The 20,634-nt window shown below is 38.9% G+C and overlaps 1 protein-coding gene across 8 annotated transcripts in view; it reads left to right on the top strand.

Moving 5' to 3' along the window:
- ADD3 (adducin 3) overlaps positions 1-20,634 on the top strand; it is a 156,017-nt gene that overhangs the window by 4,698 nt on the left and 130,685 nt on the right. For 2 of the 8 annotated variants that reach the window (XM_075061362.1, XM_075061356.1), the window contains exon 2: positions 11,123-11,205. The exons of the other annotated variants lie outside the window; for them this stretch is intronic. The gene's annotated coding sequence lies outside the window, so the exon portion shown is untranslated. The remainder of the gene's footprint in view (positions 1-11,122; positions 11,206-20,634) is intronic. 8 annotated transcript variants of the gene reach the window in all.

Raw genomic sequence — 20,634 nt, 5'->3', positions numbered from 1 at the left:
ATGGATACAGATATCTTAAAAATTCTGTTCTATTATATATAGGTTCTAATACTCATCACCATAGTATTTGAATGCCTTCTAGTAGTGCATTAAGAGGGTACGTCTTCACTACCGGCCGTATCGGCGGGTAGCAATCAATTTCTCAGGGATCGATATATCGCGTCTCATCTAGATGTGATATATCGATCCCCGAACGCTCTTCTGTCGACTCCAGAACATGAACAGTGGTAGCGGAGTCGACAGGGGGAGCCACGGACGTCGATCCCGCGCCGTGAGCACAGTAGGTAACTCGATCTAAGATACTTCGACTTCAGCTACGTGAATACGTAGCTGAAGTTGCGTATCTTAGATTGATCCCCTCCCCTAGTGTAGACCAGCCCAGTGTGACTAACGTCTGTCATGTATGGTTCATTCTCTCTCATCCCCTCCCCAGGGGGAGAACGGTGTGTGTAGAGCAGTGTTTTGGTAGGGTTTGGAGTCTCATTTATTTTAAACAGAGAAGAAAAGGTCAAAGTATGCCTGACATTTGGAGTGCAAGGTCGCAAGGTTTATGATGGTTCTTAGTTCCTGTAGGGGTTTGTTCCACAGTCTCAGCTTGGATCCCAAGAAAGCTCTGTCTCCTCCAGGCCAGAAGTTTCACTGTGCCTGAGGAGTGGATATGTCCGCCATGGTCTTCATTGCAGCACTCTAGGCAATCTCTTTTAAATATGTTGGGACCACCAGCCCATTGAGTACCTTTGAATATAAATACAGAGACTTGAACTTGACCAGAGATTCTATGGGAAGCTACTCTAGAGCACTCCTAAAGTAAGAACTGAATTGGCCAGCTGTGGGTGTGTATCTTCAACCAAAGGAGACTGAATAGTTTACAACTATGGTCCAAAATGTTTTCCTCTGCCTACTAGCATCATGTTGTCATACTCAGCTCTATCTTCTACCAGCTCTTTCTTCATCTGTGATCTGATCTTGTCCGAGCACTGGACTATCTTGGTGGTAGTGCTAGGGTTGTGTGGGGTGAAAGAAAGGTAGAGCTGTGTATAATCCACTTAGTGCCGGTATTGTAGTTTATGGCATTTTACCTGTTCTCTTAGTGGCTGGATATAAATGTTGAATAGGACTGGAGAGAGAATTGATCTGTGTGGGACTTGACAAGTGAAGAGTCTAGTGGCAGAGACATAGTGACCCATCATGATTCTTGGATTTAAATTATTTTAGTGTATCCTGCTGGACCTCTGCCACCTCTCTAAAGTAGGACAGCTGTTTCTTATGGTCAACAGTGTTGAGTGCTGCAGAAAGGTCCAGGAGGATGAAAATAGATGGCTGCCCATCATTCATTAACAGCAGGAGATCAGCCTTCGGTGCCGCTAAAGCTGTTTCTCTCCCATGTCCTCGCCTGAATCCAGATTTGTGCCAGTTCTAGGATATTGACTTCAACTAGCTGAGCTTGTAGTTGGACTTTGGCTTGATCCTCTGAGCTTGCTCAGAAGTTAGTTTGATTCTGGGCAGTAGCTAGCTAGAACTGATGTATCCATGTGGGTTTCTTCAGTGTTTGTCATGCTATTGCATGTTTGAAGGAGGAAGGGAAGATTGTTTCCCTAAATGAGGCATTGGCTATTTCAGCCACAAGGGCCACTGATTTGCTCTTGACTTTTACCTTTTAGGGGAGGGGTCGGCAACCTTTCAGAAATGGTGTGCCGAATCTTCATTTATTCACTCTAATTTAAGGTTTCACGTGCCAGTAATACATTTTAATGTTTTTAGAAGGTCTCTTTCTATAAGTCTATAATACAGAACTAAACTATTGTTGTATGTAAAGTAAATAAGGCTTTTAAAATGTTTAAGAAGCTTCATTTAAAATTAAATTAAAATGCAGAGCTCCCCGGACTGGCGGCCCGGGCAGTGTGAGTGCCACTGAAAATCAGCTTGCGTGCCGCCTTCGGCACCCGTGCCATAGGTTGCCTACCCCTGTTTTAGGGTATTCGCAGGTCTTGGGTTGAGATGCCTTTAGTGTGTCCAATATTTCGTGAGGAATATGAGAATGCAGACAAGTTGGTTTGTGGCTGGTAGGCAAAGTGGAGCCATGCTGTTTGAAAAGCCTTCCTGCGTGCGTGATCTGTTCAGTGAAGTAGGATGACGGATTCTGTTGTGGGCTGTAGGCACTCAGGTTTCGTGAACTGATTTATCATTCTAGGATAGCCCCTTAGGTGGGATTTGGCAGCTTCACTGGAGTGATAAGAAGATTATGTTGACTGCTGTAATACAGCCTCAGCATAGGCTTCGAGAAATGTATATTTCAACCTGTCTGTTTCAGTCTTTGATTTCAGTCCTTGAGTTTCTGACCCTCTCTCTTCACCTGGTGCAGGGTGTCAGAAAACCAAGGAGATCTATGTGGGAAATGGTGAGGGAGGGGCTGTTTTGAGGGCCAGTATATTGATGTTTGAGGCTAGTATAAGTGTTAAATGATTCACTAGATCCTTAATTCTTTGTCCTACAAGGAGAATTCTTCCTGTCCTTTAGCATGCTTTGGAGTTTGAGTGGCTAAGAGCCTTCACGGTCTAATCAGAGTCATGGTCTTGTTGCCTGTTTGCTCAGAGAGCTCTGACTACTGTTTTTAATGAGGTGATAGGGTGAGTCCACGACAGCATCCCCTGTTCACATTTAATCCAAAAACCAGGTCCAGACTGACTGTACCAGCTATGTTGGCTGGAGCAGAGGGAACCATGAAAGTTATAGGAAGGCAGTTGAGTCTGTGAATTGCTGGGTTTTTGCATCTGCAGTGTTGTTGGGGTGAACGTTGAAATCTCTGAGGATGTCAAGCCTGGGATATTACCTTGTCAGCTATGGACATGAATCAGTGAGTCCCTTTGTGAACCCTTTAGTCTTTGGTGCTCTGTAAATGAGCAACAAATCTTAGCTATGGTTCTGTTGTTCAATGGCTACATTTAAATTAACTTTTCTTAGCTGAGGCACCTCTTTTGGATGTTTGACGAGAAGATGAATGTGGTGATTCTTGCCTTTTCTGAGTCAGTGATAGGCTGAGCAGCCCAATACTACTCAATAGTCATGAACTAGCACAATGATTCTAGCCTTGAATTGCAAATGATGGAGGGAAACCCTTTTTAAATCCAGATGTAGTTGCTGATTTTTTTTAAAAAAAATTTCTTTAGTGAATTTTTTTCCCTAAAAGTTTTTTTTTTAAAGAAAATGAAAATTATCTTAACCTACCCAGCCGTGACTCCTTTCCACTGAATCCAGCCTTTAAATATATGTGTGACTCACCTGCTGGTGCACCCTCTGTTAGCTGGGCATGGTGTACCATGCTCTCCTCCTTTAGCACAGCCTGCTAACAGCCCTTCCAGCCCTATGGTGGTCTACTGCTTCTTGCAAGTTGGCCTTCTATCTGGATGTCACAGAGTTCCACTCCTCCTAGCGTACCAATAGTCCAACAAATAGTAGTCTGTCAGCTTCACACTGGCCCTTCAGTCTGAGTCCGGGCTCACTAGTTCCTTACCCCCATGGTACTGGGGTGGGAGTGGTTTTTGCTCAACCTTTCTTGGTAGGGGAACCCAGGGCTTCCCTCTCGACTGCCTATCTAAGGTTCCCTGGACAAGAAGACAGTGAAGGCCTGTCTACACCAACCCCATCTGCCTCTCTTGACTACATTTTACTTTGCTGTTTCTTAGACTTTTGCCTTAGCCTGTTTGTGGGCCCCTTGTGTGCTCTGTGTATGCCTCTTCCAGAGCTTCTTAGCATTTTCTGCTATCCAGCTGGTTCTGTTGGAGGGCTGTTTTCTCCACTCATCTCACAAGGCAGCCCCTACGCAGCAGGAGTCTTCGGCTCCCTGTATGTCCGTCCACCAGTATAAACAGCAGAGAATCCTGTGGCACCTTATAGACTAACAGACGTTTTGGAGCATGAGCTTTTGTGGGTGAATACCCACTTCGTCAGATGCATGGGTATTTACCCACGAAAGCTCATGCTCCAAAACGTCTGTTAGTCTATAAGGTGCTACAGGATTCTCTGCTGCTTTTACAGATCCAGACTAACACGGCTACCCCTCTGATACTTGACACCAGTATAAAGAATCCTGGGGGTAACTGAGCGAGGCTGATTGTTGCCACAGGCTTTCATTAACCTTTTCAGGCCTAGTGTGAGGTTGGTGCACCCCATCACAAGACTGTTCACTTCTATGTAGCAGGAAACAACAGGTTAAGATAGTGCCTTATATCCCAAGGTACACTACAAATTATAGATATACAGGAATCTTTTCAGAAACCAGTGAAATATAACCACTGCTGGAGGGAAATACTGCAGCTATTTAACATTCTCCAATACCACTGCATAACAGCATAGAGCGGAAAATTAAGAAATCTATCCATTTGAAGTTACAACGGAAGTTAGGGTCTCACGCCTACAAACTGACCAAGTGGCCAGACTTCAGTTTTGTCTTTCTATTTCCTGGAAAAGTACATTTTAACTCTAATCAGTCAAATGTAAAGGCAATATAGACAGTGTGCATAGTGATGTATATTATTATTTATATGGCCAACCAGGTCTGGGACCCGTTGTGCTAAATGCTGTACAGATTTATGGTAAATGACTGTCCCTGCCCCCAAAAAGTTTACTATCTAAATGTGGTTGCATGTGTATTTTCCTTTTAAATGGTATGGTCACTACCTTATAACTCTCAAAGCTGTACTCTTTTGGTTCGAATTTGGTATGCTTGCTCTTTAGCAGGAAGGGGTTTCTTTTAAGTTTAATCAAAAACAGTCAAGCCCTTTTCAATATAAAGTAATCCAGAAAATGCTTATTTTCTTTGCAGAAAAATACTTTTGAATTTAACAGCCCTACCATATCAGTGGAAGTTCATAAACGTGACATTTGGTAGTGATATAATCCCTAGAATGTAGATTTGCCTTTTGTTGGTCTCGGGATGATTTTGCCAGATTATAAAGGCATATAAATGTTACTTCATGTATATTAATTGTTACTCTTAATATTTGACATAATTCAGTCTCCCAAAGTTTCTTGGCAGTGTGTATGCATATGTATATTAATGCACAAAATATGATGTGTAAGGTTGCTCTAGGCATAACATGCCTAACACACAACCACCAAAGCAAAGAAATAATAAAAAGTTTTTAAGGCATCTAACGTGACATAATTTACTCTTCCAGCCAGACTCTCACTTTAGCACTAGAGTAACCATCATGCAACATGAACAATAAACTGCAGCTGTAACTCTGTTATAGTAGGGATGCCAGCCTTCCAGCATCCCGTATCCCAAACTGCCTATCACCGTAAACAGCCAGTTTTCTCCCCTGTTTTGCACTCTTCTGGAAAATCACACTTGCACATATTTGGGGAGGGGATGGAAAGCTGGCATTCTTACTTGGATAGAGTTCAGGTATGTTCTAGTGATGACTGCTCTCATGGAGCTCCTGGTCTCTGACAAACCAACATTTACTTCAGTGGGGACCATAGGGACTTTGAAATTGTTTAGTGGGCTCAGGAGCAGCAGAGGATCTTGGTGAAACTTTTTAACCCATTCAGTAGCACATCTTCTAATCCAGTTGGATGGTTTCCCCTAGATCCTGGTCTTCAGCAAAACAGCTGCTGTGTTGAAGAACCTGGTCTCGTGGACTGAAACGATTCAGATAGTTCAGGAGCGCTACTGAACTTTCTGAACAGTTTCACTGAGCTCCTGGACAATGATGAGCCAACTGCAGCTGCTTCATAGAAGATCTAGGTTATCGTAAATTATAATCTCCCTCAGCTAAGCGTGACACAAACCAAGTTGTGATGTAAAAACCTAATTATTTTGTTAATTTATTACACTACCCCAGAGAATCCACCAAATTCTCACAATGTACATTTTTTAATGCTTTACAGTTTGCGATTTTTTTTAAATTAGTGGGGTTCAAAAATTTTGAGACTCAGAATGTGAGCTTCTAGGAGGCCAGTTTTTAATTGACTAGAATGCAAACCAATTTTTTTAAAAAAACAACCTTCAGAAAATGCAAGCTTTACTCAGAGATAGTGGTGGAAATTTGCGGGCAGATATTCTGTGAATTTTTTTTTTTTTTTTTTTCAGACAAAGAGCTTGGACTTCTGCTTTAAATGCAAAACTGAACATAATTTTAAATAGGGTGATGTGTTGGCACTGCTATAACAGGAAAAAAGAATTCTGAATAGATGATGTTTTGGTATAATGAGGTCTTTGATGGTTCTTCCCACAGGGAGGAGCTGACCATGTCCAGTTATCTCCAGTGGGTGATCTCAGCATAAGCCCAATTTACCAGAGGGGGCAGAGGCAGGGGCGGCTCTGCCCTTGGTAGGCCTCCTTAAGTTTCTCCAGATAGGTGATCAAAATGAAAGTCACAAGCACTAATGTATTCAGGCATACTCCCTCCCTGTGACACCAGCAAGGAGGGGGCACAGTGAGTCTACTATACTGCCTACAATTCAGCTCCAACATGGGGGGAGATGGAGTGGGTTGTTGAAGTTGCTCTGGCTGGGTCTTTTGAGTCAGGGTCAGTGTCCATTTTATCCTGGTAGTCTGTTGTACTGTCCTCAGAGTCTGGGTGAAGGTCTCATGGGTAGGAGTTCCCTCCACAGCTTCAGGAGTCTCTCCTGCGGTCTGCTGCTTAAGACAGTTTTGCATACTTTCCCGTGACTACTGCTTCCTCCCATTTAAAGGCCTCCTCCCTATCATATAAGATTGACAGGGCCGGGAGGCAGGGCGAGCTCTACCACCAGGGTCTCTCTGGCACCTTTTGTGTCCAGTGGGATCTATATACCCCATCACATTTGGGATTCTGTTGGATGCACATGTGTTAATAAAGTAGACTGAAATTTCAGATTTAATGGGTATTATAGTGGTGCCCAGAAATTAGTATAGTCCAGTCAAGATTGAAGGCTCCATTGCGTTAAGTCCTATACAAACACATACTAAAAGATAGTTATTGTCCCCAAAGAGTTTACAATCAATCGAAACCATGCTGCTCAGTTCTAGAAGCAGATGTGATTCTTTGGGATTTCATATAGCAAGAATTCTCAAATGCGTCTTTTGACTTGAGTATATACACACATAGAGACAATGTTCTTCTAGTGATTTAAAATCTGTCATTTTCCTAAATCCTGCAGGATGGAATTGAGAAAGTTCACTGTCTACAATATTTGCCTATCTAACTGCAGAAGATATACTCTCCAAAGGTGATTCTAAAATAAAATTATCATGCAGAAATGTGTACTGTCTTCTATTCTCCATTATGTAATCTCTGCCCCCATCAAAAATTTAAAATGATTTTTAGGGTATGAAAGAGTATATCTTTTCCATTTGATGGATATTATGGTGAATACAAGTTAGAATTCTTACTGGCCTGCTGATGGTATGGATTGAATATTTAAAACTTGTTAGTCTTTTATGCTTGATGCATGGCTAGCTTGGCATTCAAAGAAGGTATTCATATTCTATGTTCAATATCTTTAAAAGACTGAAAGAGCACAGTTAAAATGTTTTGCAGATCTCTCCAACTAAGCACGTATTTGGAACAAAGAAAATTCAGTTTGTAAGACCGAAGACCAAATGTGTAAAGTACATCATTCTAGTAAAATGTTCATTATTTTTTTGTAGTAAAAAAGGACTCGAGCAACTGATTACGAAAAACTATTTCCAGATGCTATATATTTTCTTCTGCAATAATGGGCAGTGCGTGCTTTGAAAATCAATTGGTAAGAGACAGACCAAAGTACACTTATAGCCAGCAAAACATGTTTTATGAATTTTTTCTTATCAACATAATCAAACATCAAATAGTAAACTAAACATTTGAGGGAGGGGAGCAGGGAGAAATCAGCGAGTATATCAGTTTTTTATTTTGTTTTTGAAAATTGTAACTTCATTTATATTATCTTCAATGCATTTATGTTGCTGGGCTCCAGATAACATGATGAAGGGATACCTTTTGAAATAAAAGGCATGCTGTATAGATCCCAAATAAAAGCTTCCTGGTGAGGTTTTGCAGTATGTGGGGATTTTGTTGTGTATTTAAATAGTGTTCTATGATGTTGTGTACCTGGACACAGCAATATAGTGCTAGTATGAGAGAACCATGAATGAAAACTGACTAGAAATAATATTTGAAACTAAACAGTGTGGCTTTCTTGTCCCCAAGCAGAATGAAGTGCAAATTATAAACAGCATAAAGTAAATTCATTTTTTAAAAGTCTAAGGTTTTGGTGTTGCACTATTCAGATTTAAGAATCTTCCTGTATCCTTAAAACAGGTGGCATAGTGGGAACATGGATTCCATTTTTACATCCATTATCTTCTGAGCCAACATACTTAAAAAAACTGAAATATTTGATTCTGTTCTTCTCTCTTCCCACTTAATATTGACATTTTTGTTGTGCTTTGCTTAAAGCTATGGTACTACTATAAATATTGGTCTGCTACTAATTAAAGTAATTTAATCACTAGACAACGTTAAATTCATTTAGTCAGGTAATATCTGATCTAGTTCATAAGAGAAAATATAGCCTGCAGCTTTGCATATATGTATTATGACACCATTCATTTCCAAACTGACAATACTGGTTGCCATAAGTCTGTAGTACTACTTACGCAATAATCCACCTTTGTAATATAAATCTAATGTTGTTGCCATTCCCAGAGGTTAAATTGAATTTCACTGACTTCCATTTCTACCTGTGCCAACAAAGGTTTTGTTTAAGTGTACACGCAAACAATAAGGCTCTTTTATACAAGGTGACCTTTGGTATATTTTGGCTTCAGATATCACTGGGACATGTTGTAAAGACTTTAGTTACAGCCCCCACTTAACTGTACCATGCCAGTGGTTAGCTGTCAAAACTCGTTTGAAGAAGAAAGTAAAATGTTTTATTTGCCTATTAAGGTTATGTAGGGGTCATTTGTTAGAAGTTTATTCTCCCTATAATATACATGCAGCTCCCATTGATGCTAATGGTTATAACATGAAATATACCTGACCAGGTTCATAATTACAGAAAATAAATGAGTTCAAAGTACAGAACTATCAGGTGCAATATTTGTATATCTATCTTCTTTTTAGACTGATCTGCTTATTGATTAACGTGGGGCAATGTGTATGATGCCTATATTTTGAATGAAAAACTGTCAAGGGTGACGTAGCATAAAATACAACACTTCCATTCCCATCTCTAACTCCCTTTCCTTTCCCCCATTATCCCCCAATAAAAGAAACTAAACAAAATTAATCATATTAATTTTTGTTCCAGAAACTTATTTGCTCTCAGGAACAGAATGGGCAAAGAGAAACTGGAAAATGAGATTCACAATGTCAGTAACCCAGAACTTTTTTTTTTTTTTTTTAAAGTTGCCCATTTTAATGCTGGAATTTCAGCAGTGCTAAAGCACTTCACTGAAAGAGCTGTTAAAGGTTTTTGTATCATCATTGGAGCTGGAAAGGTTTATTTTACCAGTTTATTTTAAAAAATATTGATTCTACCAATCTTTAGACTGTACCTTTAAACTTGCTACTGTATGTCCTCCATCCTGAAATCAGATACACACAGGCACAAGGGTCTGCCTGCATAGATAAGATTGTAGGACTGGGATCATAGTTTGTGAATATAAGAATATATAGAGATCAGTTGGTTAACTGTAATAAACATTGAGCCATTTTTGTGAACCCCCCCATAATAAGGAAACAGTCATTGCTGCATGTGGTTTGGTAGATACTCAGTTAAAAAGGGCTTCCAATAGTGGAAAGGCCTGGCCACTTACTTGAGGCTTTGAGATGTAATATGGCAGCTGTTTGGTTAAAGTTGTTCTTGGTCCAGGATGCTGACAGGCTGTTTTGGTGGTGGTAGCACTTTTTGGTGGGTCCATCATGTGGATGAAAGACCGCCCCCTCCCCATGCAGAGACAGTTTAACTGATTTCTCCATAGCTTGAAAATGCAGCATGGTGACAGGTTTATCAGATTAGTTACTTTGGGACAAATGTGACACCAGTGAATCTATGAAGGTTTGAGATTACTAGAGGAAAATCCACAAGGATACACATGACAGCTTTGAGGAGACTGAAAAAGAGAGAGCACACTCTTGCAGAGTTTGAGAAGCCAATTCTGCTGTCTGAGTTTTTCAGGGCTTGGAGAGTCCATTCCCTTGGAGCACTGGGAATTTAGGGGGAAAGTTTTTGAGAGAAGTTTTGGTGGGCAAAAGGAGGTTCAGGGACTGAAGAACCTATATATATTAGCACCAATGTGGGCAGAAGATAAGGAGCGGTAAAGCTGGCATATCTATAGTAGTAAGTGAGAGCACGTGTACTGGCTTTATTACAGTTCTTAAGCAGTTGTATCTTTTAATGGTTGTCTTTTTGTTTTGAAGTTTTCTGTATTTCTAAAGGACTTGAACGAGGAATAGGATCTGAAATATATTTTATGTTTATTCTGGAAAATGTTTGGTTTACTTTGCTCCTCATCCCCCACCCCCACACGCCCCGAATTGGAAAGAGAGTGAAGTCTTTCAATAGAAAATGAGCTACAGTAAACTTTCTCCAGGGTAAGAACACCATCCTCAGTGAAGAAGTCCATCAGAAGTTTTGTAACTGTACCATTCATTCAAGTCTGTCTATACAAGATCTTCCTTCATCCTAATTATTATGAGGGCAGGTAAAAACACCAGAAAGTGGCAATAAAAAAATCAGGCCCTTCTTCCTATGAAATACTGTAGAATTGAAGTGTGTTCATTACTTTCATAAAAATGTATAGCTTGTTAGTGATCCTGTATTTCTTGAAAATTCTGCCTGAGTAGATGGCAGAATCAGACCCTCATCTGGACTGTTACTTTGCATGCTTGATATCTTCATTTATGTGTTTGTCTTGAAATTTTGTGTCTGGTTACAGCCTGCTGACATTTGCTGCAATGACACTTCAGAATATATTTGTGTTTGGAAGATGATGCTGAGAGAGATTGAGCTATTGCATGTAGATGAGCAGATTAATAGCTTGCATTAGAACTCCATCAGACAGTTCAAACTGCACAGAAGTTAAATTGACATGAAATTATAAATATACATTTTCAGATTCCTTTCCTAGCAGATTGCCTAATTCTAGTGAAGAGCCTGGATACCAGAAGTTGTGGTTTGCAGTGGGGATGGTCATTATCAACGCTTTTTACAGTTCTGGATGATGCAATTGTGAGAAGTTAGGATTTAAAGTTTTTGACTATTATCACTGGTATTGAAATCTGCCTTTTTCATAAGTAGGTGCAATTCCACTCAAGTAGTAAGTTAATAGAGCACAAAGAGTCAAACCTTGCTCTAAAGAAATTTAAGCTCCTGGAAAGATTTATGCATGTACTTATCTTTTAAGGAAGCGAGTAGTCCCATTGAATCCACATTTTGGCAGGATCAGGGTTATTATTTTTATTGCTCATTTTAAAGTATGTATAATAAGAAAATATAAACAGTTTTGAAGACTGGAAATCCAGTGTAAAAAGAGATGGTAAGAATGATCTGCCTCCTTTCCATCTCCCCTCCAGCTTGGAAAATGAAAAATAATGGTTTTACATCATTTGTAATTTGATTTAACTATCAGGTTCTTCATGCAATTTTTTGGTTGCAAATACTGCAGCAGACTGTTTTAAGAATTGTTTACATTGGATTTTTTTTAAGTTTTGGAATCATTTCTATCATTCTTGCATTTAATAGTAGCTTGTTCTTTCCTAAGTAAAAGGATACGGACATCATGATTATTTTTTTTAAACAAAGACAAATTTGACAACTTTTAAAAACCTTGAGGGATATGGTCAACTTAAAATTGGCCCTACCTTTAAAAGTATGATTGTGCCCCCTTTAAATAGTATTTTCTTTTATTTGTAGAGGTATTCTGCACCTCCTGATGTTCATAAGGATCTTTTCACAAAGGGAGAAACAAGACTTCACAGGTGACATTGCCTGTGTCAAGTGTGCAAAGTAAAACTTGAAAAATAGAAGGAAAAATTTCTCTTAACTTCTTTCGAGTATACTAATGTTTTATGATACTTGTAACTAATAGGTACAAAATTTTTAGACAGATATATGATTATTTTTTTCAAGTTGATTGTGTCTCTCAATTTAATATTAAAGTTCTGGGTTTTATACTACTGTTAGTAATTGGATTGCCCTATTAACAAATATGGGTTTACTCATAAAATATATTACTTGCTGACTCAAACCTTGGAAAATGAAAGATCTTAAGGGGGAAAAATGTTTGCTGGCCTCTATTTACTTGTCCAGGCTTTCACCATTTGTCCTGATTGCTGTGGAATGGAATTAAACATATAATTTAGATAGTTTTATAACCTTAGGGTGTTTCTTTAGAGAGCCTTTACTTTTTAAGTGCAGAGTCTGTTCAATATTTAGTTGCTTTGTCATAACATTTGTCAGTTAAACAGTACTGCATCAACAGTAAACGGCAGGTTGATTTTTAGGATGGATTCAAATCCTAAACACCTATGTAGAGCAACCAAATACAGTAGTGATGATGAGCACATTACTTCCCTTTTTATAGAAAAGGTGCAGTTACCAAATTTTTGCATTCTGCAAGGGGATCTCAAAACATTTTTGAATAAAGAGGTGAAGTCACTTGCCCACACAGAATCTGTGGCAGAGCCAGGAATAGCACCTAAGTTTCCTAACTGCCATCAGGCCATTTTAAATTTCAATTTGAGTAGTTGCTATGGGAAAACCGGGGCGGGGGGGGAGAAAAGTGTCTGCTAAATGCTAACAGTCAAAGGTGGGAGCAGTCAAAGTTGTGGGCTGGTCATGTCACTATTCCATGTAATTCAGTTGTTTCTTGTCTCCAGAAGTTGGATGTAACTCTTAACAGACTATGGATAAGACTATTATTCATTATTTAAACATCAAGGATCTGCTATAATTTAGAGCCATAAAAATGTTAACTATTACCCAAGGCAAACAGAGTATAATTACACAAATTGGAATTAGTTCAGGACACCAGGGTTAACATGTTGGCTCTTGCAAAACATTCTGCGACTAAGGTAGCAGCTGCTCTTTTGAAATGGGCATAACTCATTCCTCAATCATACTGGACAAAACTCATTTCAGAGCAGTAACTGAACCATTCCCAGAAATGCAAGTTTTGGGGCTGGAATTTAAATGTTGTGTTGGACCACTGATCTCATGGAATTCACAAGCCAACTACCTAGAAGTAGTTATTTGAAGTGGTGAATGAGTTTTGTCCTCAGTAAGCATGGAGAATTAGTTTCATCTTCTGATCTAGTTCATTCAAATATCTGAGACAGTGATTGGGAGTTGCATATAGGAAAGCTAGACTTCCTGTTCTAGACAATGAACAAAAGGGAGGTGGAAGATCTAGTTATTCATGTTCTAGAAAACCTAATAAACTTCCACTGGAGTGCAAAGGACTGTGAAGCTCTCCTAGTGCCATCAAACTGAAATTTGGCAACTATTAGCAGTACTGTTATAGTCTCTCTTCTCTAGCCAGTCTTTTATATGCTGTTTAATAAAATATAAGAAGTACAAGTTTCATGATAGTTGCATATGCAGTGCATGAGACAGATCTCACATTGAAATAACTTTTTCAGTTTGAATCTATATAAGCATAGTCCTTGAGACAGAAAGTTTTAACCTCAAATAAGTTATAAACAAGTCTAACTTTAAAATTAAAAGAATTTTTTTGAAAACAAATGGCTTTTTAAGTCCACTCTGCATGCAGCAGAGAGTGATAGGCAACAATGCCAGTGGGAGCAAAATAAACATAACTTTCAGAAAGTAGGCAGCTAGGACACCTGATAGGCAGAGTACATCATGTGTACTCAATATTTATAGTCTTTTGAACACACCAAAACTTAAGTGCCTAGCAAAGCAAGCAGACATACATTGTTTCTCTACCTCAAAGAGTGTACCAACTAAATTAAATATGATAAACGAATTAGGGTCATAAAAAACCAATTGGGCAAATAGCACAGTGGCTATCACATGGTTGCTCAATAAGGCATGTAGCTATATTGTAGGCTGTGTCTGTGTGTGTGTGTGTGCGCGCACATGTGCATATGTGACTGTCTCTCTCTTCCTCCCCTCTTGCCCCATTTATCATGGGGGAGATGGCCGGTTTGAGTGTACATACATGCAGGAATAAAGGGCACAACATGAAGAACACCTCTTGGTATAAATATATGAGGAAAAAAATTTAATATACAGAAATCTGTCAACTCTTTGAGGTCAACTTACTGTTACAGCAAAATAGCTTTAACTGATTGAGACATTTGGTCCAAGTACAATGGTACTGCCCAACCTGTGGCTGGTGAGTTTTCTGTAGAAGAGTGGATCGTGGGTGGGGTGGGGTGAGGGAGGAGACTGAGAAAGCTGCATCATGAGTATATGTGTACTCCTCACTACTGGAAATGTAATCTCATAGATAAGGGTAAGGTAGCAGGTGGTTCTGTATTCTGTCCTTCTGTTGTGGCCAGCAGTGGTAGCAGTTCATGTGCACAGGGCCATAGACTACATACTGGGCCAAATATCTTTTTTTCCACAGAACCCAGCTTGCTTAAAAGTGTGTTTCCCAGCTCTGTGGAGGCACCAGTGGATGCCCCTCTTGAGCAGCATGTAGCTTCCTGGTACGTGAGGAAGTGAAGATTAAATTAAATGTATGGAGATATATCTATCTCATGGAGCTGGAAGGGACCTTGAAAGGTCATTGAGTCCAGTCCCCTGCCTTCACTATAATGGACAAAAACTTACAGAGCTACCAAGATGCAACAGAGTTTCACTACAGCAATAGTTAGTGGGTGCTTCTCACAAATGAATATGTGCAACAGAGAGGAAAGAGCACATGATGCTATGTATTGCTCAATAAAGAATAAAAACAAATCTACAAAAGGAAAAATAAATTATATACACTGGTAAAGACATATAGTAAAGTAAGAAAGCAAAGAATGGGCTATTTCAGGAAGAAAATTTACCAAGGCAATCAATTATTTAGTTAGACTATACAGTCTTCAGTGTAGTTACTTAAGGAATATGTCTAAAATAAATACTGATTCAGTCAAACAAAAGATGCTTTAGTTAAATGGACTATCGCTGTCTTAAAAATAACAGCTCTGTCTGTGTCAGCACATTTTACAGCTTGGGACAATCTGCTACTGACTTCTAAAGGCAAGAGCTGAAATATTTTATGTTCTGTCATGTGTATTACCTACAGTAATCAGGCACTTGTTTTCTGTTGGTAAGCATTTGGCACTAGTTGAATCAAAAAGGCAGATTTTGAAAATTCAGACACTGTTGACCCACAGTAGGTGAAATATGCCAAGAACTTGACTAGATTGATACTGATGTGACCTAAAAGAAAACAAGGAAATGCCAACTTATAAACTTAATACTGTGACTTAATACACTTTTTTTACGTTTACATGTTTTACATGTTTACATGCCTTTTTTACATTAAATGAAAAAGTTGATTTAATAATCATTTTCTTTATGATTAGGTGTAAGAATTACTTGCCTTATTGAAAGCATAATACTGAGAGGAAGAGAGCATAATAAAATACAAGTTAAAAAGCAAATTTATTGCATGTTAACTAGCTAATTAACTTTAACACAGCCACAGTTGACTTATTTTTATAAAGTGAGATAAGCTGAAATACCTTTCTAAAACCCAGTTGCTTAAAAGGTCAACAATTCTTAGTGGTGGAGTGCTGCTTTGTACAAAGATACTGTAAATCTATAACCATCAAATACCTTTAAACTACAATTGACAATATTTTATTCAACTTGCATGCTAGAGGATTTCAATTTTTGAAGGTGTTTGACGGGTGTTTCATAAGCAAGGGGAAGACATAGAGGAGTATTTATCATTTTACACAAAGAAGACTACTTTCCTTTTTCAGATCTGTTTTCTTTGATGAAATACTGGTATTTGTATATGACTGGATGGTAACAAGCTATAACCTTTTTAGATGGAAGTCACTGCCATTGTTTTCAACTAAAATTGCATTTTTAAAGAAGTCTGGACACTCTACTAAGACAGCAGTTTTTTCCTTTGGTTACTAGACTGAATGTAGCCCTGGGGATGTTGATTGAGCCAAGGTTTAGGGTGGAAGTTCCATTTGCAATGAAAGGTCACCCAATCAAACAGTACAATACTCTCCAATAAATATGAGAAACACACATACTTTGTATCAAATCAGTAAAATATATTGATAGTTGTGTGAAACAGGAGGCCAGCATTAGCAGCAGAAAGTCTGCCAAACAGTCAGTGGGTCCAGTGGATGATTGAGGCACTAAAGGAGTGCTCAAGGAAGACAAGGCCATTGTGGGGAAACTAAATTATTTTATTTTTGATGTGTGTTTGTGTGTGTGTGTGGGGGGGGGAATCAGGTTGCACTGCAGAGGATATGGGGGAGATCCCCACACCTGAGCCATGCTTTTTATGTGTCACAGCTGAACTGTTCCAGACTGAGGTGCCAATAGTGTAGGTTCTGGAACAAACTGATGAAAAGTAATAAGTCACAAGGATCAGGTGGTGGTCACCCATGAGTTCTGAAGGAACTCTTATATGAAATTGCACAACTATTATGTAACCTATAATTTAAATCAGTCTCTGTACCAGATAATAGAGGATAGCTAACAATGCCAATTTTTAAAAAAGGTTCCAGAAGCAATCCTGGTGATTACAGGATAGTAAGCCTAACTTGAGTTTCAGGCAAATTGGTAGAAACTGTAGTAAAAATAGAATTATCAGACAGATAGATGAACACAATATGTTGGAAGATTCAACATGGTTTTTGTAAAGGGAAATCATACCTCCCCAATTTATTAGAATTCTTTGAGGGAGTATATGTGGGCTTTCAGAGAGCCTTTGACAAGGTCCTTCACCAAAGACCCTTAAGCAAAATAAGGAGTCTTAAGATTAAGAGGCAAGGTCCTCTCATGATTCAGTAACTAATTAAAAGATTGGAAACACAGGTAGGAATGAATGGTTAGTTTTGACAATAGAGAGCGGTAAATAGCAGGGTCCCCAAGGATCTGAATGCTACTTATTTGTAATACAACTGGTTGGTGGGAAACACCAAACTGACTAATATTCTCCATGTTGAACATTAAACTGTTAAATACAAACCACTTTCATCTTAAGTAACCAAGAAATGTTGAACTTCACAACTCTAATATATGCCATGCACTTATGATTATCTGGCTTCTTTGCCACTCTGTAAGTGGATTCACATTTATTTGATCTTATGTGTGGTTTGTTCTCTGTTGCTTTCCATGGTCTCCCACCACCCTACTGGTCTTCTTGATGGTGGCTATAATACAGACATAATGTGGGTAGTGATGCTGCCTGAGCTGCTGTTTTTCTTATGTCCATATGTTTATCTTTCTACTAGGGTGTGGGTGGTGGTAGAGGGGGAGGGTAACAGTAGATAACAAATTTTGTCTAGACGTACTTAGCATACTGTTTAAAATATTTTATTTTAAATATTTATAAATAACTCTTCTGTATGAAAATTATTTGCTTTTCAAATTAAATTTTGATCTGTGTAATAGTACTGTAAAAGGGGTGACTGGCCCCTTTAAGGAGAATCAGGGCCCACTCTCTCTTCTCAAGGCCCACCTGGGGGTAACTTACAGCTCAGGTGGCTACTCAGTGGTTAATTGGTAAACAAGTCCCCTGGACTTAAGAAGTTTGCCTACCTTAACCAACCCTAAGGTACTTTCAGGGAGAAGGTGTTTCAAGAGAAAAGGATCTTAAAGACGGAAGGTGTTGGTGCATGGGGCAGTGGTCCCCAAACATTTGATGTCACATCCCTCCTTACCCGTAATGTAATCTGGACTTGTTTTTTCAAATTGCCATTATGATCTTCTTGCTTTGTTCCTTAAATTTTGTGCTTACGTGACACATTTTTTATCAAGCGGTTGTGTATTAAGGTCACTACTATGGAGTAGCTTTTTATTATCAAAAGTAGTTTTTCTTCTTGCCCAATGCAAATAGAATGATTGCCTGCTGTTGGACTTTCCATTAGTTTAGTTCATTTTTAGACATTCATTGACTTTGCTTTAAGTGTAGATTAAAACTGAAAGCAGTGCCAGTGCCTGCAGTAAGTTATTGGGGGAAGTTCAGTGGCAGCCAAATCTAGCATTACTCCCGTCAGTTTATGTGGCATCACTGTATCATGTCTTTGATGCTTGTTCATTATACTCTAATTTCCATCTTACTTGGGAAGTCTCTACCATGTAGCTACCCAAGGAGGAGTAAATTCAACTGAAGGCATTCAGACTACAGTATACCTCAGTTATGAACACCTTCAAAATGTAGGTTGTTCGAAACTCTGAAATGTTCATAACTCTGAAGAAAACTTTATGGTTGTTCTATTAAAAGTTTACAGCTGAACACTGATTTAATACAGATTTGAAATTTTACTATGCAGAAGAAAAAGGCTGCCTTTTAACCAACTTAATTTAAATGAAACAAGCAAAGAAACAGTTTCCTTACCTTGTCAAATCTTTCTTAAGCTTTCCCTTTATTTTTTTAGTGGTTTGCATTTAACACAGTACTGTATTGTATTTGCTTTTTTATTTTGTCTTTGCTGCTGCCTGATTGTGTATTTCCTGTTCCAAATGAGGTGTGTGGTTGACTGATCAGTTCGTAACTCTGGTGAGATTCTGTTGTTGTCACAATGATTGCATATAATTGAAACCAGCCTACAGGATATGGCTGTGTCTGGAGTCTTCATAAACTTACTCCCAGCATTCCATTTGCACTGGACAAGAAGAAATTCTGGAATAGCATTTTCTAGGTGTTCAGTTGCAATAGATTTGTGCTTTATCTCTTGTTTGTTATAGATGTCAATAAGCCATTAAATCATCTCTTTCACTGTAGTAACACAATATCATATTCCAGTGCATGTTTTAAGATAAGCGTAGAAACATGTAAATCATACTTGAGGGTGTAAACAGATTGTGGAAAGGATCAGTAAAGGGGTGTTGGGGGTTTTTTTGGTTTGCTTTTCCCTTATGTTAAAGCACTGCATTCCATAGTAGGCTAAATGTAATCCCTTCCCTTTCCTCACCACCTTCCTCTGAAGCATGAGATTGGCCACTGGTGGATGAAGGAGGGTGGATCAGTTGTCTTTGTTGAAATGTTCTTGTGGCATTGCAGGAAAACTTGACTTGCTAATGTGAATGATGTGTGTCTTCAGCCTCTGTGATGAGGAAAAGTCAATTCCCAAGAGAACTTTTGAGACAAAGATTTTATGGGCCTGAGCAGCTATGAACTGGGATGGACTTCACCTAGATTTGAGTAGAGGATGTATGAATTTTAGAAGCACAGTAAGGCTGTTATAGTTAAAATCACTGGTGCCTTTCTGTTCATGTCTTTCTAATGTCCTTTAAATACCATCCAGAATTTCCTTTTGGGTACAACGTTTCTCATGTTTAGTCTTAACCCAAAAGATGCTTTTGTGTGCATGCTTCAATAAAAACAAGTGTAGTGTCTTTGTTGTAAAACGTATACATTCAAATCCCAGATCCATCCTCTGCACAGAAGCCTCAGTGGTTTCCACCACTGAAAATTCTAGCCAGTGGCTTTGCTGATTCCCCCTCCCTTTTTTTGTGGGTGGGTTCGTGTCAAACGCTCTAACTGCCTGCCCTGAAGCTGAAACTTGGAATGACTCAGTCCTGCAATGAGCACTATGCAAGTGTGTGATTCTGCCTACATGGAAATCACTAGAGGATGTGGGTCTGAGTTAAAAGAAGGCAGTATGGGGATAGGTGGGGAGGGGAGGACAAGTATGAAGACATGTGGGTCGCTTATGGTAGTGCCTGTGCTGATGGTTACACAGATTTTGTAGCTTTTTAACTGTTCTTTTTAAATTTGTAGTTTGCCTCTTAAATTGTGGTGTGATCCTGAAAAGAGTAAATTAACTCACTTGAGTAGTCTCATTGATTCAAATTAACAGATACTCTTAAATGTTTGCAGGATCTTGCCTTCTAACTGTCAACATGAGTCTGTTCTCTGGGCATAAATTAAATGAATATGCTATTGGTGCAAACAAGATTCGGCTTTTATTTAGCTTTTAATTAACTTGGTTAAAGTGGTGCTGTGTGCTCTACACATCTTGATTAAATTGGTTTGTAAAAATGGAACAGTAATTTCTCAGTCTTTCACTTGTAGGAAGATGATGAGGTGTGTTCATTGTGCTTGTGGTCCAAGCATTGGGCTGAGATCCAGAATTCCTGAGCATGACAATATCTTTCTTTGGCCAAGTCTTTTTCTTATGTCTCTGTGCAGCACCTGGAATAGTGGTGCCCTCTTCCTTGATTTGAAGTCCTAGCCCCTACCATCAGAAAAGTAATAAGTTACTAAAATCCTGTGTCTATATCCTTGTTTAGTATAATTCAGATCAGTATAATACATAACTACCTTGCATAGATGTTGAGGATTGATTAACATGCTCTGTGTGTGTGTGTGTGTATGTGAGAGAGAGAGAGAGAGAGAGAGAAATTAGCATTATTTAAATGCTGAATTATATTTTGTTTTCTCAAAAGAAAAAGCTGCAATGATTTAAATAGAATCTGCCAGTGCTCAGTAGCTTTGCACATCAG

Source organism: Chelonoidis abingdonii, unplaced genomic scaffold, assembly GCF_003597395.2.
Source record: "Chelonoidis abingdonii isolate Lonesome George unplaced genomic scaffold, CheloAbing_2.0 scaffold0027, whole genome shotgun sequence".
Lineage (NCBI taxonomy): Eukaryota > Metazoa > Chordata > Testudines > Testudinidae > Chelonoidis > Chelonoidis abingdonii.
Note: the sequence above shows the minus strand (reverse complement) of the source record. Positions and strands in the feature narration are given on the sequence as shown.